Source organism: Leptonychotes weddellii, chromosome 4 (assembly GCF_054177405.1).
Source record: "Leptonychotes weddellii isolate Sample4059 chromosome 4, ASM5417740v2, whole genome shotgun sequence".
Lineage (NCBI taxonomy): Eukaryota > Metazoa > Chordata > Mammalia > Carnivora > Phocidae > Leptonychotes > Leptonychotes weddellii.
Genome location: NC_138372.1, coordinates 125,535,582 through 125,554,205, shown reverse-complemented (window position 1 = coordinate 125,554,205; position 18,624 = coordinate 125,535,582). Strand labels below are relative to the sequence as shown.

Sequence of the window (18,624 nt, the reverse complement as noted above, 5' to 3'; positions counted from 1 at the left end):
TTTACTGAGGTATAATTGACAAATAAAAATTGCATATATTTAAGGTGTACAAGTTGATATTTTGGTATATGTAAACATTGTGAAATGATCTCACTTATATTTGGAGTCTTAAGTAGTCAAACTCCTAGAAGTAAAGAGTAGGATGGCGGTTTTTCAGAGGCTGGATGGAGGGGGAAATGGGAAGTGCTGGTCAAAAGGTACAAAGTTTCAGCTACGCAAGAAGAATAAATTCTGGGGATCTGAAGAACAGCATGGTGCTATTTTAACAATACTGTGTTATATACTTGAAATTTGCTAAGAGGGTAGATAAACATTGTGACGGGGGAGGGGAGGTTGGAATAGGGAGTAATGTTTATGTGAGGTGATGGATATATTAGTCTGATTGTGGTGATCATTTTGTTTCTTTAAGATTTGCTAATAAACCTTACAATTCACTAATTTAATTTTTGCTCCTATTTTCTTAAAACCAGTATTTTATTGATAATAGCAAAGAACACCTAGTTTGAAGAAGAGATTAAAAAAATTCATTATAAGCCCCTCCACCACAATGTAAGATCCGCTTAAGAAAGCTGATCTCAAGGACGGTTACTGGAGTCTTTTCTACCGCAGGCAATATGAAACTAACGAAGATTAGTAATGGTGTTACTGAAAACCTTCCTAAAGTTTGTAGGCGCTCAACGCATAAGACTGCAGCAATGGAAAGCACCAAGCAAGAAACAAGTCTTTACATTTTTTCCCACATATTCTGTACAATGTGAAAAGGCAAGTTGAAAATTTCCTTTCAGTCTTGGTTTCCTAGAAAAGATACTGTATTCTATCATTAAGCAGGTACATATTGACCACCTACTGTGTGCCAAGATGTTAGTTGTCCGGAGAGCCATTTATATGTCAGGGATCACATAATGCTCTTAACATCTTTAAATAATTATCTCAGTCAATCCTGATAACAAAGTATAAGGTTGGAATTAATACACCCTTTTTAAATACATCAGGAAACTGAGACTCAGAGATAAAGTGACCTACTTAAGATAGATCTAGGTAGCTTTTGGTAGAAATAAGTTTCAAATCTAGGTCTGCACCATTCTGGAGGCTGCACACAATACTGACACTCCATTGGCTTTGAAAGTCTTTACTCTTTTTCAGCTGATTTAATTAAATTCCATAAAGAAAAAAAAGAGAGTTGCTTGCATATTCTCCATATTGCATTTCTAGCTTTTATTCACAAGATTGTTCCCACAGTAAATATGTAATAAAGTTTTGCCTAATGAAGCATGCATAGATAAAGTAGCATAAGAAGAAGAAAATATCAGCAAAAAATCTTTTCTCCCCTGAAAAAATAGGAGTTCACTAATCATAGCTAAGGAAAAGAAAAAAAAAAAAAAGCTGTGAATATAATTATCATGATGGATATTTTTGGAACTTTTTCTTTTGGGATTGTATAAAGTTTGTCTTACCCCCTCAGGAAATATAATATTTCAGCTTTCTGAGTATTGTGGCCATGGTTTACTTTCATATCTTTCATAATATGTTTTAACAGTCTGTTGAGAAGTATGTCATCATTACCCTATTCCTTTTAAAAGAATATACTGAAAAAAAGGCAGTTCCATTTGGATATGAACAAGAACAAAATTTATGGAGCTCTATGAAGTTTTGATGATTAAACATAAATGTATATCAATTCCAGCATCTCCTACTTTCCCCACCAGAGGTTAAAAGTATTATTAATGGGCATATTCAATACTAGGAAGGTTAAATGTGCATCTTGAGTGCTTCATTTGAGGTGCCACGTTAACAAGCCCTGAAAGGAGATCCATTAGCAGCTGCAATGAGGCTTTTTTAGTCAAAGTAGGTAATTAATGGAATTATGAATAATGGTTATTATTCAATTCAATCCCAGAAAATGACATTGAATATGAAAAGAAGGACTTGATATTGCCCAATAAAGTAGTTAGAATTTTGAAGAGCTAACCATATAATGGAAATAATATCCCAGGGTGGTGATACTCAGTCTACAACACACAGACTCAGGACAGCTTATTCATTTGGAGCATGAAACTCTTTTATAAATTTCTAATTTATAAATCTGGGCATTATACTAGCTTCTAGAGGTGACATGAAAATCACGTGGCTCTTGGTGCCTGATAATTACACCTGAGTTATGTTGACTTCTAACAAATAGGAAAGATGATTCTTTACTAGTCAAAAATATAAGCAAACTTAAAAATCATTCATTCCCCCTTCTAAAATGGTGTGTATGAAAGAGAAGAAAGAAAACACTGATAATCTATACAATGTTATCCCCACTTAAATAATCTTAAGACTTTGGAACATTTAGGAAGGGTAGAAAGTTAACTTCCTTACCCAAACCCCACTCTTTCCATTCTACACATATGTACAAATCAGGAAAGTGTAGGTAAGTCGGTGAATTGATTTAGAGTCATCTAATAAACCACAGTTATTAGTAGGTGTAGTCACCATGTTGTGAAATGTATAAACCCATACTTAGCTCCTTCTTTTATGGACCCAAGTGAGTAAGTTGGTTCAGGACTTACAATAGGCCTTGTAGATTCCCTCTCTCTTGTTCTACCTCTACATGCAAGGTTGAGAGTGGTTATCATAGAGATAAGTTTTTATACCATGCTGCAGTACTTATTAGTTCTCTACCTACTACCAGAAAGTAGTAGGATCTCAAGATGTGAATGTAGGTTTTAATGGATGGTAAGAGGCTTCATCTCAGATCATGAGCTTAAGTGGTAAACATGGTCTAGTTTTGTCAGAGTTTGAATTAGAATATTGAGCACTCAAGCTGCTATTATGATGGCATACTTGCATTCTTACATTTATCTTTCATGTGTTAGGCTTCTTTGGGAATTCCAGTGGAAACAAGAAGACGATTTCTATTTTTGTGGATTTAGGGGCCATAACACCATGGAAAAAAATATTGAAACTATCCTAACACTACACTGATTATTTATAATAAATGCCAAAAAACAGGAGAAAGTTGAAGATAAAACTGTAATCATATTACCTTGGATTCAATTGAATGAGATCTGAAATGTTCTTGGAAAATCTAAGTCAGGGATATATATATATATATATATTTTTTTTTTTAGATGTATACTCATAGATATTTATATATAAGAATATAACATTTTTTATAGATACAGATAATCTAATGTTGCTTCACTAAGAGGTTCATTCTGAGAATTCTATTATTTTTTGAAATGATTTAAGTATATGCTTAGTAGCTTCATTTGCTTGGTTAGAGAACTGTGCCAATAAAGCCGTGGTTATGAGTTGATTACTACAGAAGCATCGAAACAAAACCGAAAGGGACAAGATCCTGTCCATCCTGCCAAACTTCCTTTTGAGGGAATCTACAGCATTCCAAATGTAGTCATCCAAACCAAAACTGAACACCTGGTGATAGAGCTAACTGGCTTGCAATCGTTGGACCATGACTATATTTGACATTCCATATATAACCAGTCCTTCCATACCTTGCTTGTTTGCACGGAAAAGAGACTGGAGTCTGAATAGCCCAAGAGAAACGAATACCACGGCTAAACCTAAAATAACAAAATGAAAAGAATAATGAATTCAGTATAGCTTTTGTTTGGTGATTAATAGTCACGCTAACTGAAATCCTTTGCTTTACCACAAGAGCAACTTTTCTAGTAGAAAAGGCAGATAATAGTCCATCAGTATTTACCTACATGTGTCAGACATAGTGCTTTCACTGTGTTTCTTTAAGTATCTTAAATCTCACTAAACCATATAAAATATTTTACTAGTAAACAGATGAAGACTCAGAGAAGTCCCTGACTTCTTAAAAAGCACATTAGAGGCTCACACTGAATAGTTAAACATAAGATGACAAGTCGAGACTTGTTTTAAAATCTGGACATTGGCAGAAAAATTGGAAGATGTACATAATACAAGAATGAAAAACTATTGCTGGTGATGTTGGGTGAATGATACATGGGGGCTTATTCTATTATGTATTATATTCATTCTCTCTACTTTTATGTATGTTTGTAACTTCTATAAAATTAAAAAAAAAAGGTGGGCAAATTAAGAAAATATTTTAAAAAAGCATATAGTCAGTGAGCAGTGCAGTAGTCTATCTTCAAAGTCTATTATCTTTCTTTTTTTAAAATTTTACTATGTTATGTTAATCACCATACATTACATCATTAATTTTTGATGTAGTGTTCCATGATTCATCGTTTGCGTATAACTCCCAGTGCTCCATTCAGCACGTGCCCTCTTTATTACCCAACACCAGGCCAACCCATCCCCCCCCAGAACCTTCTATTAACTTTCAACACAAAATACCAAATACTAACTAGTAACTGGTAACTCAGAGTTTCCCCATCCTCCCTGCTTCTTCTGAAGGGATGCCTTACGCATTTGCTTCTACTCATATTAGTGAAAAAGAGACAAAGCTTAGAAGAGAAAAATACAAAACTCTGCTTAATTTTAGGATTGTAAAAAGTTAGACAAAAAAGATAATTACGTAAAGTTTTCAGAGTGACGGTAAGTGAAAATGAAAGGTCAGTGAGAGAGTTAAAACAATTTCCAAATACCATATGCCTTACATGAATAAATTAGCTACCTGTTCCTAAAAACTTCCATATGCCAGACAAATACAGAAAATTAGGAAATTGCCTATTTTTATTTCAAGGTATGTTTCTTTAAAATGTCACCTTTTGATGAATATTTTTTTTAAAGATTTTATTTATTTGACAGAGAGACAATGAGAGAGAGAATACAAGCAGGGGGAGTGGGAGAGGGAGAAGCAGGCTTTCCGCAGAACAGGGAGCCCGATGCAGGGCTCGATCCCAGGACCCCGGGATCACAATCTGAGCCGAAGGCAGATGCTAACGACTGAGCCACCCAGGCACCCCTTTTGATGAATATTTAAAAAAAATAATAAATTGAGAAATAGTGAGTACTAAAAACAGATTTTTAAAAATCAATAGTTTTTAATAAATCATCACAAAATCAAAATGACCCTTTTCAAATTGATGTCTCACAATATTTTGTATCTCTCCGAACTGTTCTAGTCATCCCAGAAAGAGGCAGAATCTGTGTACCACTTTAGAAGCTCCTAACAAAGGCATATAAAGCAGGCACTGTTTGCTCATTTGCTGGTCAGTTTTTTTGGGGAAATTTGCTCCCCAAGGAAGAGTTGAAGTGAAAATTTTAGTCTTTATTGTGTATGTCAAATATAAATGTATGTTGTGTTTACTCTAAGTAGGTGTTGAAATTATATAATAACGGGACCCTTTTGAGGGTTTTTACCTCTGAAGTTTATAATCTATTAAAGGGTAAATATAACCATAAATATAAAGATAACACAAGAAACTATTATATGTAATGCCTTGTTAAAGACGTATTCATTCATTTATCTAATATACACTCATTTGTATTATAAGTATTCATAGAAGGGGAAAACACAATCTCCTTATGGTATCCAGTATACTTTATGGAGCTTAAGGCATTTGAAAGCTGAGTTAAAGAGAAGGGATTTCAACAGATTAAAAAAACATGAACAGCTTCATAGAATATTCAGTTTGATGCTTACAATACATCCATTTAAAGTACTTTGGAGATATGCTGAAAAGATAAATTAAGGTCAGACGGTGGAGATTTTAAATGCTAAGCAAAAAGAGTCTGAATGTAATTCAGAGAGCAAGGAGGATTTATTGAGGTTTTTGTTTGTTTGCTTTTGGAGCATGGATGTAATACAGTATATAAATATTTGCAAAAATATTTTGTAATCAAATCTCTTAGAAGCTCTGCTTTAGTATACAATTGAATTATATGGTAAGTTTCTTAAGAGAAGTTGCTTCTAAGGGCAGGGATTATTGTTCTGGTTTTATAATGAAATACATTTCATTATATATCATTTATTTTTACTTTTTTTGAACCGTGAATCTGTGTTCGCTACAATTTAAAAAGGTAGAAGAGAAAAAAGCCTCACTACAATATACTTGAATCTTGCTTTCTCTTAAATTAATACTTTTTTTCTAGTAGCAATGTTAGAGTTCTAAAACAAGTTGGTTTTATAGTTCTAAGTTAAATAGTGATTCTATAATAAAATTGCGTGACTTCTAGAAAAATGCCTTATTTGTATGAAAAATTTTGCCTGTAAAAATAAGATTATTTGGGGGCACCTGGGTGGCTCAGGCAGTTAAGCATCTGCCTTCAGCTCAGGTCATTGATCTCAGGGTCCTGGGATCAAGCCCCATGTCAGGCTCCCTGCTCAGTGGGGAGTCTGCTTTTCCCTCTCCCTCCGTCCCTACCCCCGCTGCTCATGCTCTCCCTCTCTCATATAGTCTTTTTTTAAAAAGTAAGATTATTTTTCATAATTTTACAAAAAGCAGTAAAATGAAGAGAATCTAGGAAGTAAAAATAAAGGACTGAATCTAGTGCTCAAATAGAGACATAGAATTGGAAAGTGCTATAATGTTCTTGGACTACTTGCTTCTTAACTGAGGAACTGATTCTATGGCATCCATGAGAGATCATCATCAAAAATCTAAGACTACTCCCCAATCAGAATGGCCAAAATCCAGAACACTAACACCATCAAATGCTGGTGAGAGTATGGAGCAACAGGTCTCATTCATTGCTAGTGAGAATGCAAAATGGTACAGCTACTGTGGAACACTGGTAATTTCTCATGAAACTCAACATACTCTTATCATACCATCTAGTTATCATGTTCCTTGGTACTTACTCAGAGGAGTTGAAATTTGATGTCCACACAAAAATCTGCACATAGTTCCTTGGTATTTACTCAAAGGAGTTGAAATTTGATGTCCACACAAAAATATTACAGCAGTTTTATTCATTCTTACAAACTTGGAAACAACCAAGGTGTCTTTTAGTAGGCAAGTGGATCATAAACTGTGGTACATCCAGATAATGGAATATTATTCAACTCTAAAAGAACTCAACTATCAAGTTATGAAAAGACATGGAGAAAACTTAAATGGATATTACTAAGTGAGAGAAGCCCTCTGAAAAGATCACATATTGTGTGATTCCCACCATATGACATTCCGAAAATGGCAAAATTCTAGAGACAATAAAAAGTTTAGTGGTTTCAAGGGGTTGAGAGGGTAGTGAATAGGTGGAGCACAGAGAATTTTTAGGGCAGTGAAAATACTCTTTATGATACTATAACAGTGGATGTCATTACATATTTGTCCAAATCCAAAGAACGTACAACATGAGGAGTGAACCATAATGCAAACTATGGACCTGGATAACTATCAATGCATCAGTGTAGGCCATTAATAGTAACGAATGTATCACACTGGTAGAAGATGTTGATAATAGGGAAGATTATGTATGTTTGGGGGCCGAGGGGGTAGGAAAAATGTGAACTATGTACCTTCCTCTCAATTCCACTGTGTAGCTAAAACCACTCTAAAAAAAATCATCTTTTAAAAAAATTTATAGACTGGGACGCCTGGGTGGCTCAGTCAGTTAAGCACCTGCCTTCAGCTCAGGTCATGATCCTGCATGACCAAACCTGGCCACCCTCTCCCTGAAAGGAGCACCTGCTACGTCTCCTCGGCTTGGTAAGAGCTGCTCTGAAAGCTGCTCAAATAGGTTGAGTTCTGTCCTATCCCTGAGCATGAAAGTGGTCTAAGCCCCAAGACCAAAAAGCCCTGAAAGCTTACAGGCTGCTCAATCAGGGACAAAGAGCCTATGAGCTGGCACGTTACCAGGCAGCAGAAGACAGTGCTGATCCACCTTCTGTGTTGGTTTGTTTCCTCTTGAAACTTTTCACTACCTCAACCTGCTGCAAGCTTCATCAAAGACCCGTAGGCACACTTTAGAGCTTGGGAAAGGGGGAAATAGTACTAGAGTAAGTGGCTCATAGTAAAGCAACACTGGCAAATAAGGATAACAGCTTCCTCAAATGGGAAAAAAGAAAGGAAGGAAAGTTGGAAGGGAGGGAGGGAGAAAGAAAGGGAGAAAAAGAGGAAGTGAGGGAGGAAGGGAAAAAACAACAACAAACTACCCCTACAGTTTTGCCTTTTCCAGAATGTCAAATGGTTGGAATCAGACAGTATGTAGCCTCAGAGTGGCTTCTTTCACCTAATTATATGCACTTAAGTTTCCTCCATGTCTTTTGGTGCATGGACGGAAAGAAGGAAAGAGAGAAGGAAAAGCCCCCCCTAAATAAAAAATCCAGCATAAAGACTTAAGAACTCCAGGAACTAGAAGACAAAATGTTGTTCACTCCTGAGAAGAAAGGTATATCTCAAAACACAGTAAACATGTAAAAAGATGAAAATAATTAGGGGAAATAGAACAATGAGAAGGTTATGAAAAATCCAGGAGATAGAAAATGCAAATACAAGACATACAAGAGGGAAACACATTAACTCATAAAGAAGAGACAGAAATCCAAAAGATAATAATAAAAAAAACTCCTAAAGAAAGATTTAATTTTTCATCACAAAAAGGCTAGTTCCAGGCAAGATTTTTTTCCCCCCCCAAAAGTACACATAGGCATATCCTAGTAAAGTTCCAGAGAAAATTTTGTGACATCCAGGCAAAAATAAACAAAGTAACTTACAAGGAAATAATGGTATAGTGTAAGATTTCCTCAGTTATATCCCAGGAAAGTAGAATATGGCAGTGAGACTACTAAAATGATTCTAAGTTTCAGACAGACATATGATATCATTAATAGTGGTTATCTGGGTTGGGGACAGGTAAGGTAACAAAGTGCAAGGAAATGAAGAAAAGAAACGTGAGCCACATTTTTAAGGCTATTTTTAAAATTATGGTGATGAAAATATCATGTATGATGTGATGCCATTTACCTCCCCTGTATGTATGGGGATATTTATAGAGAAAGCAGTATGGAAAGTTAGCAACAAAGACTTTTTATACTGGGACTTGAAAGTTTTAAAACTTTCCTATCCATACGTGCCTTCATGTGTTAAAGTTATTATCATGCATTACTTATATAATATCAGGGGAAATAACAAAAACTATTCTTCCCAAGTTCTCCCAAGTTTTGATTCCTCATAACTCCTCCCAGGGGTCTTCAGTTCTATTTACAAACACCATGAAATAAATTAAATCCTTCCGCTACATGAAGATCTATAAAAATATGAGTGAACATTAGAAATGTATTTGAATGTAAATTTAAGTCATTTTGAATGATCCTTCCAGGATTCTTCTACCTATGCTCCAGAAATCCTAGCTCCCTTCACAAAAATTGTCCACCATCTGTTACCATTCTTAAACTTAAAAGTTTCCCTCTCTAATTTATCCTCATCTTAAATTAAGCTCATATTTTTCTTCCTAAAAAAATATTTTTAAAAACATCCATTTCCTTCACATAATAAATAAATAAATGTGCATTCTCATTCTAAATCCTCTTGTAGCCCCTGACTTCCTTTCCCCCTTCTTCCTACAGTCAAATGCCTTAACTGATTTGTCTATTCTCATTGACTGCAGGTTCTTATTAGACAGTTCCAGCCTTCAGTGTCTAGAAAAGCCTTACAACACCAACTAAAAGCTGCTTGGTCCAGGAATTTTTCCAGGTTAATACCTGTGAGGTAGATGTTAAATATTATTTTAGAAACAAGAAGCTGTAGCCCACTTATTGCCAAGGTGGGCACAAGATGACCTTGGAAATGATTTTCTTTATAGGAGTCAACTAAGTGACCCTCTCAGTCATGTAAATGTATGGCAAGTAATCATCCTTCTGAGTCTAGGGAGCAGGGAATAACTTGGCCTTCCACAGTCTGACTGAAGCTGCCCCAACCAATTGTCCTTTGGTAAAGATAAATGAATGGAAGAAATAACCTCAACTTAAAGAATCCAAGAAGCGGGGCGCCTGGGTGGCTCAGTTGGTTAGGCGACTGCCTTCAGCTCAGGTCAAGATCCCGGAGTCCTGGGATCGAGTCCCGCATCGGGCTCCCTGCTCGGCGGGGTGTCTGCTTCTCCCTCTGACCCTCTTCTCTCTCGTGCTCTCTGTCTCTCATTCTCTCTCTCAAATAAATCATAAATAAAATCTTTAAAAAAAAAAAGAATCCAAGAAGCCTCCTGGGAAGAAAGAAGGCAAGACTCAGAGGCTCCTCCAGGGCCCAGAGGAGACTGAAGCTTTATATTCAGGAACAAGGGCAACAACAGGAACCAGGGGCATTTGGAAATGGGCACCTCTGGGGTCCTGAGTTCCCAGCTATCCATCTATATGTTCTTGACACTAAGCAAGCCTCCAAACCCATAGCAATTCTGGATGTTGAGGAAACCTCAAAATGTTGGTATTAAGCTTTTTGCTCAAGTGTTCAGGTGGTAACTCATGCACTTAATTGGACAAGTACAATATTCAACCATATTTGTAGCCCTGAACTTGTGAAGCAGGTCATACAACTTACGCTGAAGGGAAAAAAAAATCACATTTGTTACAATCATTTCCAGATATGAAGTATTTGTACCATGAAAATAACTGTCTCTGTAAAGTGAAGCTATAAATCATCTCATGATAAATTATTTCCTGTTACTCTACCTTGCACGGATGCTAACACTTCAATCATTCTTTCTCTATAAATGCTGCTTTGTTTCCAATATTAATGCAAACGCAGAGTTGATGTTTCATAATCTCACTCCATGGATATAAACATCTTTTCTCTGCTCACTTCACAATCCTGTTAAAAAACACTGTTGCCTCAATCACACTTTTCTCTGATAGTAAATCGCTTGCTGCATACATCTTAGCCAAACTAGATCAATTTTATTTGCTTTTGTTTCTCATTAACACAGTTCAATAAATAAATTCATTATAAAGTTTAACACCCAATTCTTGTACACAAATGTAATAGAGAAGATGTTTGCAAACTTCCTTTGTAGAGGGACAGATGGTAAAAATTTCAGGCTTTGCAGCCAATTTGATATTTGTTTCAACTACTCGATTCTGCCACCGAAGCTTAAAAGTAGCCATAGATAATAGGCAAATGAATCAGCATGGCTGTGTTCCAATAAAACTTTATTTACAAAAACTAGTGGCAGGCCAGATTTGACCTGTGAGCCATAGTTTGTTGACCCCTGCCCTATATAAAAGGCTGGGAAATATTTTCACACTTTAAAGGTTTTCTTGTATTAACCAACCACCAGTTACAGAGTGTATTTATTGTATATCAAAAATTCAGCCAAAGTAGAAGTGCAGCGAAGCAGAGCTTGACTTCTGTAAATGTATCCAAAGAATTCTACTAAAGTACATTAATCTCAGTTTTCTTATTATTATCCCATAATCCAGGAGCCTAGCAAGGCTAGAGCATGGGAAAAATACACTAGGGTGCAGGTCATTCTGACTAGTGTCAGTGAAAAATACCTTCCCTGAAAAAATTCTTGGTCTGTCTAAGTTCTAAACAACTGCTTTGGTTATTTTTGAATTTTAATGTTTTATTATTGCAAATGGTCATGTTTTAGAATTTGTCTTTAAAAAGAAAAAAAATTTTTTCTACATTAATTTACATAATTTTATTATACTGTCAGTCTCGGAGCCATCCATAAGTATTCCTTTCAAGAGAGTTCATTTCCATCTGTGAAGTTTTAGATCATGCGAACCCACTTTAGGCACAGTTCATATCTCCAACCCCTGTGGTATTACATATCTCTGCACTCAAACAGTAGGTTAGATATAAACATGGATGATATGGGTATAAATAAACCACATTTGATTTACTTCCCCTCTGCCATTCAATGAACTACTTGTTGTTTTTATGCATTTGTAAATTTTCTGGAAATTATTGTGAAATGGAATTTTTGTTCTTTCAGATTTAGTCTCATGTTAAGAATTTCTTCTGTTTTTGTGTATATCTTTTGTTTTATGTGAAAATTTTTGAAATCAAAACTAATAAAAGTGTTCTTTCACCAAATATGAGCACAGATAGACCAACAAATACATTTATATTGTCTCCTGAGCATGAATATACAAAGAAAATTAGTTTGGACTGTCATTGCAAATTTGTAGAAGTTAAAACTAGAAAACAAAATGTTATTACTTATTGTTGTAACTAAAATGTTGGTATATTTCTTTTTTATTTTCAAAAAATGTATTAATACAATTTAGAAGTAATGCTTTTTTGTACTGAACACTTGTTTTATTTTTTCAATTCTTTATATATACTGGCATGATATATATATATGTATATACTTGTATAGATATATGTATTACACACACAAGAGGTTCAATAATAGAAACATTTCACTGTTTTGGTTTCTTTTTTGGCCTTTATGATTACTCATTTCATTTCACGATTGTTACCGAGCATGCTTTGTTGAATAGAGGAGGAAAGTCTTAATACTCGTCAAATATCCTAGACACACTACCAGCGTACATGGTAACATGAAGAACTAGGGGGCAGCTCATGTGGGGCTTCATAAGCCATTGTCAGAATTTTGACTCTTACTCAGAAAAAAAAAGAAAGCCCTTCTTTTTTTAATTAGAGGAGTGGCATGATAACTCACATAATAAAATAAACACGCTGGCAGCTTTCTTGAGAATACATTGTGATGGCTTACAGGAAAGTAAGCACAGAAGAATGAAGACTGAACAGGAGGCTATTGCAAAAATACAGACAAGGCATCATGGTGGCTTGGCAAGAGTAATAACATTTGAAAGCTGTGAGAGCAGGCTCCATTCTGGATACATTTTTTTAAAGATTTGTGTATTTATTTGTGGGGGGACAGGGGCATAGGGAGAGGGAGCAGACTCCCCACTGAGCACAGAGGCAGCCGTGGGGCCCGATCCCAGCACGCTGAGATCATGACCTGAGCCGAAATCGAGAGTTGGCCGCTTAACCGACTGAGCCACTCTGGCGCCCCATTCTGGATACATTTTGAAGCTAACCCCATTTAATCTCCTAGAAGGTTTTGGATCTGAGATGAGAAAAAAAAAATATGAAAACTCCAAGGTTTTTGTCCTGAATAATTTGTAAGAATGGAATTATCATTAACTGAGATGATAAAGACTATAAAAGGAACAACACTGGGGAGAAGATCAGAAATTCAGATTTGGAGGTGTGGAGTATGAGATGTCTACTCACCACCCAAGTGGTGATGTCAAGTAGGTAGTTTAGTATATGAGTTTGGAGTATGGGAGACAAGACTGGATTGGATATAAAAATATAATGGTTCCCAGAATATAAAGAAAAATGAAATGCATCAGACTAAATGAGATTACCAAAGGATAGAGTATACAGAACCAAGGATGGAACCCCAACATTTGGAAGTTAGGACAAGAGGAAAAGTCAGGAAAGATGTCTGAGGGGGGCAACCAGAGAGGAAGAGGCCATCCATACAATGTATGTGAAGCTACGTAAAAGAGTTTTGGAGAGTAAGACATTGCCGGAAAAAAGTTGGTGTAGAGTGTGTGTGTGTGTGTGTGTGTGTGTGTATTCAAAATGTGCACTCAAAAACACTAGACATTGTTAGTCATAATTATAACAATGTCATATTTTAAGATATACTTAGATTGATTGCCCTATCCAATTCACAGATCATTGATTAAACTAGTTAAAAAACTAGTTCATTGCTTCGTTGTTGCTCACCATGCTCCAAGATAACACTCACATATCACTTTAAATTAATGTTAATAATTAGGTTTTAATTGGTTTCATAATTTTGTTCCCATCTAATGAATAAACACGTTTGGGAATTTTATTGCTGTAGAATAAAAGAAATAGCATGTATATAAAAATATAAAAATAATTTGAGTCAATACTACAGATTTGCAAGATATTTCTTTCCTTTTTAAGTGCTCTGTTCATTATTCATGTTTAAGAGAAATAGTTCTACTAGACTACTCATCATTCCCTGTACACACCGTGACATTTCACACCTCCCTGCCTTGGCATATGTTCTTTCCCTTGCCTGGTATCCTTCCACTTGATGAGTTCTTTCTCCTCTGAATAGCGCATCCAGAATTATTAACCTCCTCTTCAGTTATTCCATAGCATGTTAAATATATCTGCATTATGCTGCAGTAGTAATTTACTAGATTGTATTTTATTTAATTGTTTATATATATACATATAATTTACTTTACCTTCAAGAACTCTAAGAAGATTGAAACCTTCTCTGTCCTTGTTACAGCTTTCTTAGCATCTAGCCTTATTCCTGGCAGAGCGGGCGCTTGATAAATATTTGTTAAATGAATGAGCTTATTGGATGACCCTCTCTTCTTGATTTCTAAGGTGCTATTTCAAGAAAACCTGTCAACTCATTGAAAGTTTTTCTGGAAAGAGAAGCTGCATTAAATAGATGCTAAATTAAAAAGATCTTAATTTAAGAAATACTAAAAATTGAAAAATTATTTTATTTATGTCTCTGAATTGATGTAATTCAGTAATGTCTATTCAAAAGGCAACTTATACATTAAGACAGAAACCGAAAATACATGAAGTGAATGAATAAAAGAATGTATGAAATACTCCACAGTAAAACTATATATTCTATCTTGGAAAATGACACTGCATATAAAAATGACAGGCTCTTGTTCAGAAATGGCTTTCTATTCCAATCCCGTCTGTTTTGCCTCTTAACAATTCTGAAAAATATAATAGCTTCTATCTCTCTGTTCTTCCTTGGTGATAACTGCCCTCCCAATTAATCATCTCATCTTTTTTCATCAATTTTTACATTTCCCACCCTCGAGTTGATGATGTCCTTGCGTGGTTACATAAGACAGAATTAAGCTTAAGGACAAAGGAACATTATTTAAGTGATTTGCATTCATTAGTGTTATTATTAAATAGAAAGCAGAGGACTATTAAGGCGATGTTAAAATTTTCAGAGTTTTAGCATCTTAAGAAAGTCATCAATCAGTCACAGCATCATGGCCTGATTGACCACAAGCACTCAGAGGTCTAGTGACTTCATAGGGTCTACAATGCAGCGGCAACTAATACTCTACCTCCCAAGAATAAGATGAAAGGAAAAAGTGATATATCAATGCCAGTGTTTGAAAATCTGATCTCTAGTCTCCAGAGCAAAAATTTTAAGTTCTACCTTTTTAGAGTATTAACAAAGCATCATACCATGTTATGGAGGGATGTAAAGGAAAATAAAATCACATTTAGAGGTAACACTGAAATCTGCAATTAGAAATTGGAACAAATAGTTTTACCTTTATTTTAAAAGCTAAATCTCTATGAATACTAAATTTCATGCTGATTTTATTTTAATTCTCTGGTTTATGTTTTCTCAAGATCTTTTAAAAGTGTACTGTACAGTGAAAAATCACAAAGTTATTATAATTTACATTGAGGTTAATTTCAACACAAAGCAGAAAAATAAGGTATTAAATATCTTACCAATCTAAGCATAAAATCCAAAGGGCTATGTTCACTGGGAAAATCTGCTTAGGACTTTTATTTCTAAATAGTGAATCAGTGACTTACAAGGGTGTCATTATTTCTGATAAAAGTGCAAATGCTATTAAACTTATTTCATGGCACACCAAATTATTTAGTTATAATGTAATTCTTCTAATCATGAGTGCTTTAGTAGAGATCATTTTATATCTACAAAAATGAAGATGAAACAGACACATGGTTCTCTACAGCAATTTTAAACATAAAAGCAAATGCTGTGAAACACTATTGAAAAACATATTTCTTGACATGCACAGCTCTTTGCTGTACAACGCCTATGTTCCATTGGTCTCTTTTCATGAGTTATTCAGCTCCTTGAGTGTAGCAATTACGGACTGATGGAGATTTTTAAGGTTGCTAAAACTTGAATGGAACTTAAGAGTGCCTACTTGGTGCTGAAGAGTACAGATAAAAAGTTCATTTACCAGTAAAAAACAAATCTATTCTTTGAGCATAAATGAGCACAAAACAGTCACAAACAGAATAATACTGGTTGTGTTAAATAGTCAACCACACCAGCAAAGCACTTTCACTACAAGCCATAGGGCTGAAGATAGAAATAACTTTGTTACACAGTGTATTTTTGTTCAAAAATGCTATCTAATGTGGGATACTATCTTAACCTCATTTGGAAAATGTAAAAAAGGAAAAAAAAAAGATGTTATTCCTTTATTCTCAGTAATGTGATTCAATCGATTTATTGTTTTTTAACTGTGGTTTTGTTAATTTCAGTGCTTAAGTACTAAAGTAAAGCGTAAGCATACATTAACTAAAGAAAATCCACTAATGAGTAAGTTTACCAAGTTTTGGATATAAGGTTCTAGAAGAATATTAGAACATAGTTCCTTTTTTAAAAGTTCATGTTTTTTTCCCCTTTAAATTAGGTATTATTAACACTTAAATACTTAAATATTCAATATTATGAGGGTTGACAATTGTATACGATCACACAACACTGCTCAAAAGATACAGGGCATTTCTAACACCCTACTATATTCTTTTATCTTTTAAAAATGGAAATCTCCAAGGGACTAGATTGTGATCAATATCTAGATTCTCAATGGGAAAGTATGAGATTCTTCCATGAAGTATATCCTAAAAAAACAAAGAAGACTAGATTCTGGTCCTTCCTATCTTTGTTCAGTCTATACTTTAGCCAACATTAAATGTTTGTTTACTCCGTATAGGGAATAGCAAAGCAGTTGTTAAATAGAACACTGCCTCTTTAAATCAAAGGAACCGTTTTATTTAATGGATTTGTTTTGTTGATAATATATTTAGGCAAAGATTTTAAGTCCTAGAGTTACCATTTTGGTTAATGCTCAGGTATTTACTATGCTTTTTTTTTTTAAAGTAAACTAGAAATTATCTAAGGATATCTAATTGTATCTGGATTAGTTTCAAATCCAAGTATTAGTAAGTTGAACGAATAACACAGTACCAAATTCAGGTTCTTAAAAATATGTCTTTAAATAGTTAAGCATATTTTTAATTAGAACCTGAAAATTTACAAATATATTAATAACTTGAATATCACTGGAAATTTGGATTAATCAAGTTATGTGCAGGTATGTATGTATGTATTTATTTATTTTGGAGGTCACTGTCTTTTTTTATTTAGTTTATTTAAACAAAAACAAAAACAAAAAACCCAGTTCATTTATTCCTTTCTTGTAAATTCCCAGTCAAATTCCACTAGCTAACATTTTTTTTTTGGTCTATAATTTTTTTTAAAGTTGAGTATAGTTGACACACAACGTTACATTAGTTTCAGGTGTATAACACAGTGATACAACTTCTCTGTGTTATGCGGTGCTCATCAGAATTGTAACTACCATGCATACTGTCACCATACCATACTTCTATAGTATCATTTATTATATTTCCTCTATTGTGCCTTTTATTCCCACTTATTGATTTCATAATTGACAGCCTGTATCTTCTATTCTCCTTCATCAGTTTTGCCCATTTTCCAATCCCCCTTCCCTCTGGCAGTTATCATTTTGTTCTATGCATTTATAGGTCTGATTCTGCTTTTTGTTTATTCATTTGTTCTGTTTTAGATTCCACAGATAAGTGAAATCATATGATATGTCTTTCTTTGACTTCTTTTTTTTCAAATCTTTTTTTTAAAGATTTTATTTATTCTTTGACAGAGAGAGAGAGACAGTGAGAGAGGGAACACAAGCAGGGGGAGTGAGAGAGGCAGAAGCAGGCTTCCCGCCAAGCAGGGAGCCCGATGTGGGGCTCGATGCGGGGCTCGATCCTAGGACCCTGGGATCACGACCTGAGCCAAAGTCAGATGCTTAACGACTGAGCCACCCAGGCGCCCCTCTGACTTATTTCACTTAGCATAATACCCTCTAGGTGAATTCATGTTGCTGCAAATGGCAAGATCTCATCTTTTTAATAGCTGTGTAATATTTCCGTGTGTGTGTGTTTGTGCGTGCGCGTGTATCACATCTTTTTTATCTATTCATCAGTGGCTGGATATTTAGGTTGCTTTCATATCTTGGCTGTTGTAAATAATTGCACAGTAAACATAAGAGTGCATATCTTTTCAAACTAGTGTTTTTGTTTCCTTTAAGTAAAGAGCCAATAGTGGTATTATTAGATCATAGAGCATTTATATGATTTATATTTTGAAGAGTTTCCATGTTCTCCACAGTGGCTATACCAATTTGCGTTCCCATCAACAGTGTAGAGAGTTCTTCTTTCTCCACATCCTCACCAACATTTGTTATTTCTTCAATCTTTTTAACTTCTAATTCAATAAATTATTTCTAGGTCATCATACCAATAGAATGTAATATGAACTCTTTTCTGTCTAGCTTCTTATGCTTTGCATAATGTCTGTAAGATGTATCCATGATGGTATAAGTATCAGTATTTCCTTCCTTTTTTTTTTTTTTTTTTTAAGAGAGAGAGCGAGCACACAAGCTATGGGGAGAGGGGCAGAAGGAGAGGAAGAGAATCTTAAGCAGGCTCTACGCCCAGCATGGACCCTAACATCCTGAGATCTCAGACCTGAGATCATAACCTCAAACAAAATCAAGAGGCAGACATATAACTGACTGAGCCAGCCAGGCGCCCCTCCTTTCTTTTTTATTGTTGAGTATTTTGTTGTATGAATATACCATTATTTTTATCCATTCACTTTCCACTCATTCTCTTGTAGATACATATTTGGATTGCTTCCAGGTGT

General features: G+C 34.9%; 1 protein-coding gene across 13 annotated transcripts in view; it reads right to left on the bottom strand.

Annotated features, from left to right (window-relative positions):
- RALYL (RALY RNA binding protein like) overlaps positions 1–18,624 on the bottom strand; it is a 658,970-nt gene that overhangs the window by 361,843 nt on the left and 278,503 nt on the right. The window contains exon 4 of one of the 13 annotated variants that reach the window (XM_031025013.1): positions 3,501–3,569. The exons of the other annotated variants lie outside the window; for them this stretch is intronic. The gene's annotated coding sequence lies outside the window, so the exon portion shown is untranslated. The remainder of the gene's footprint in view (positions 1–3,500; positions 3,570–18,624) is intronic. 13 annotated transcript variants of the gene reach the window in all.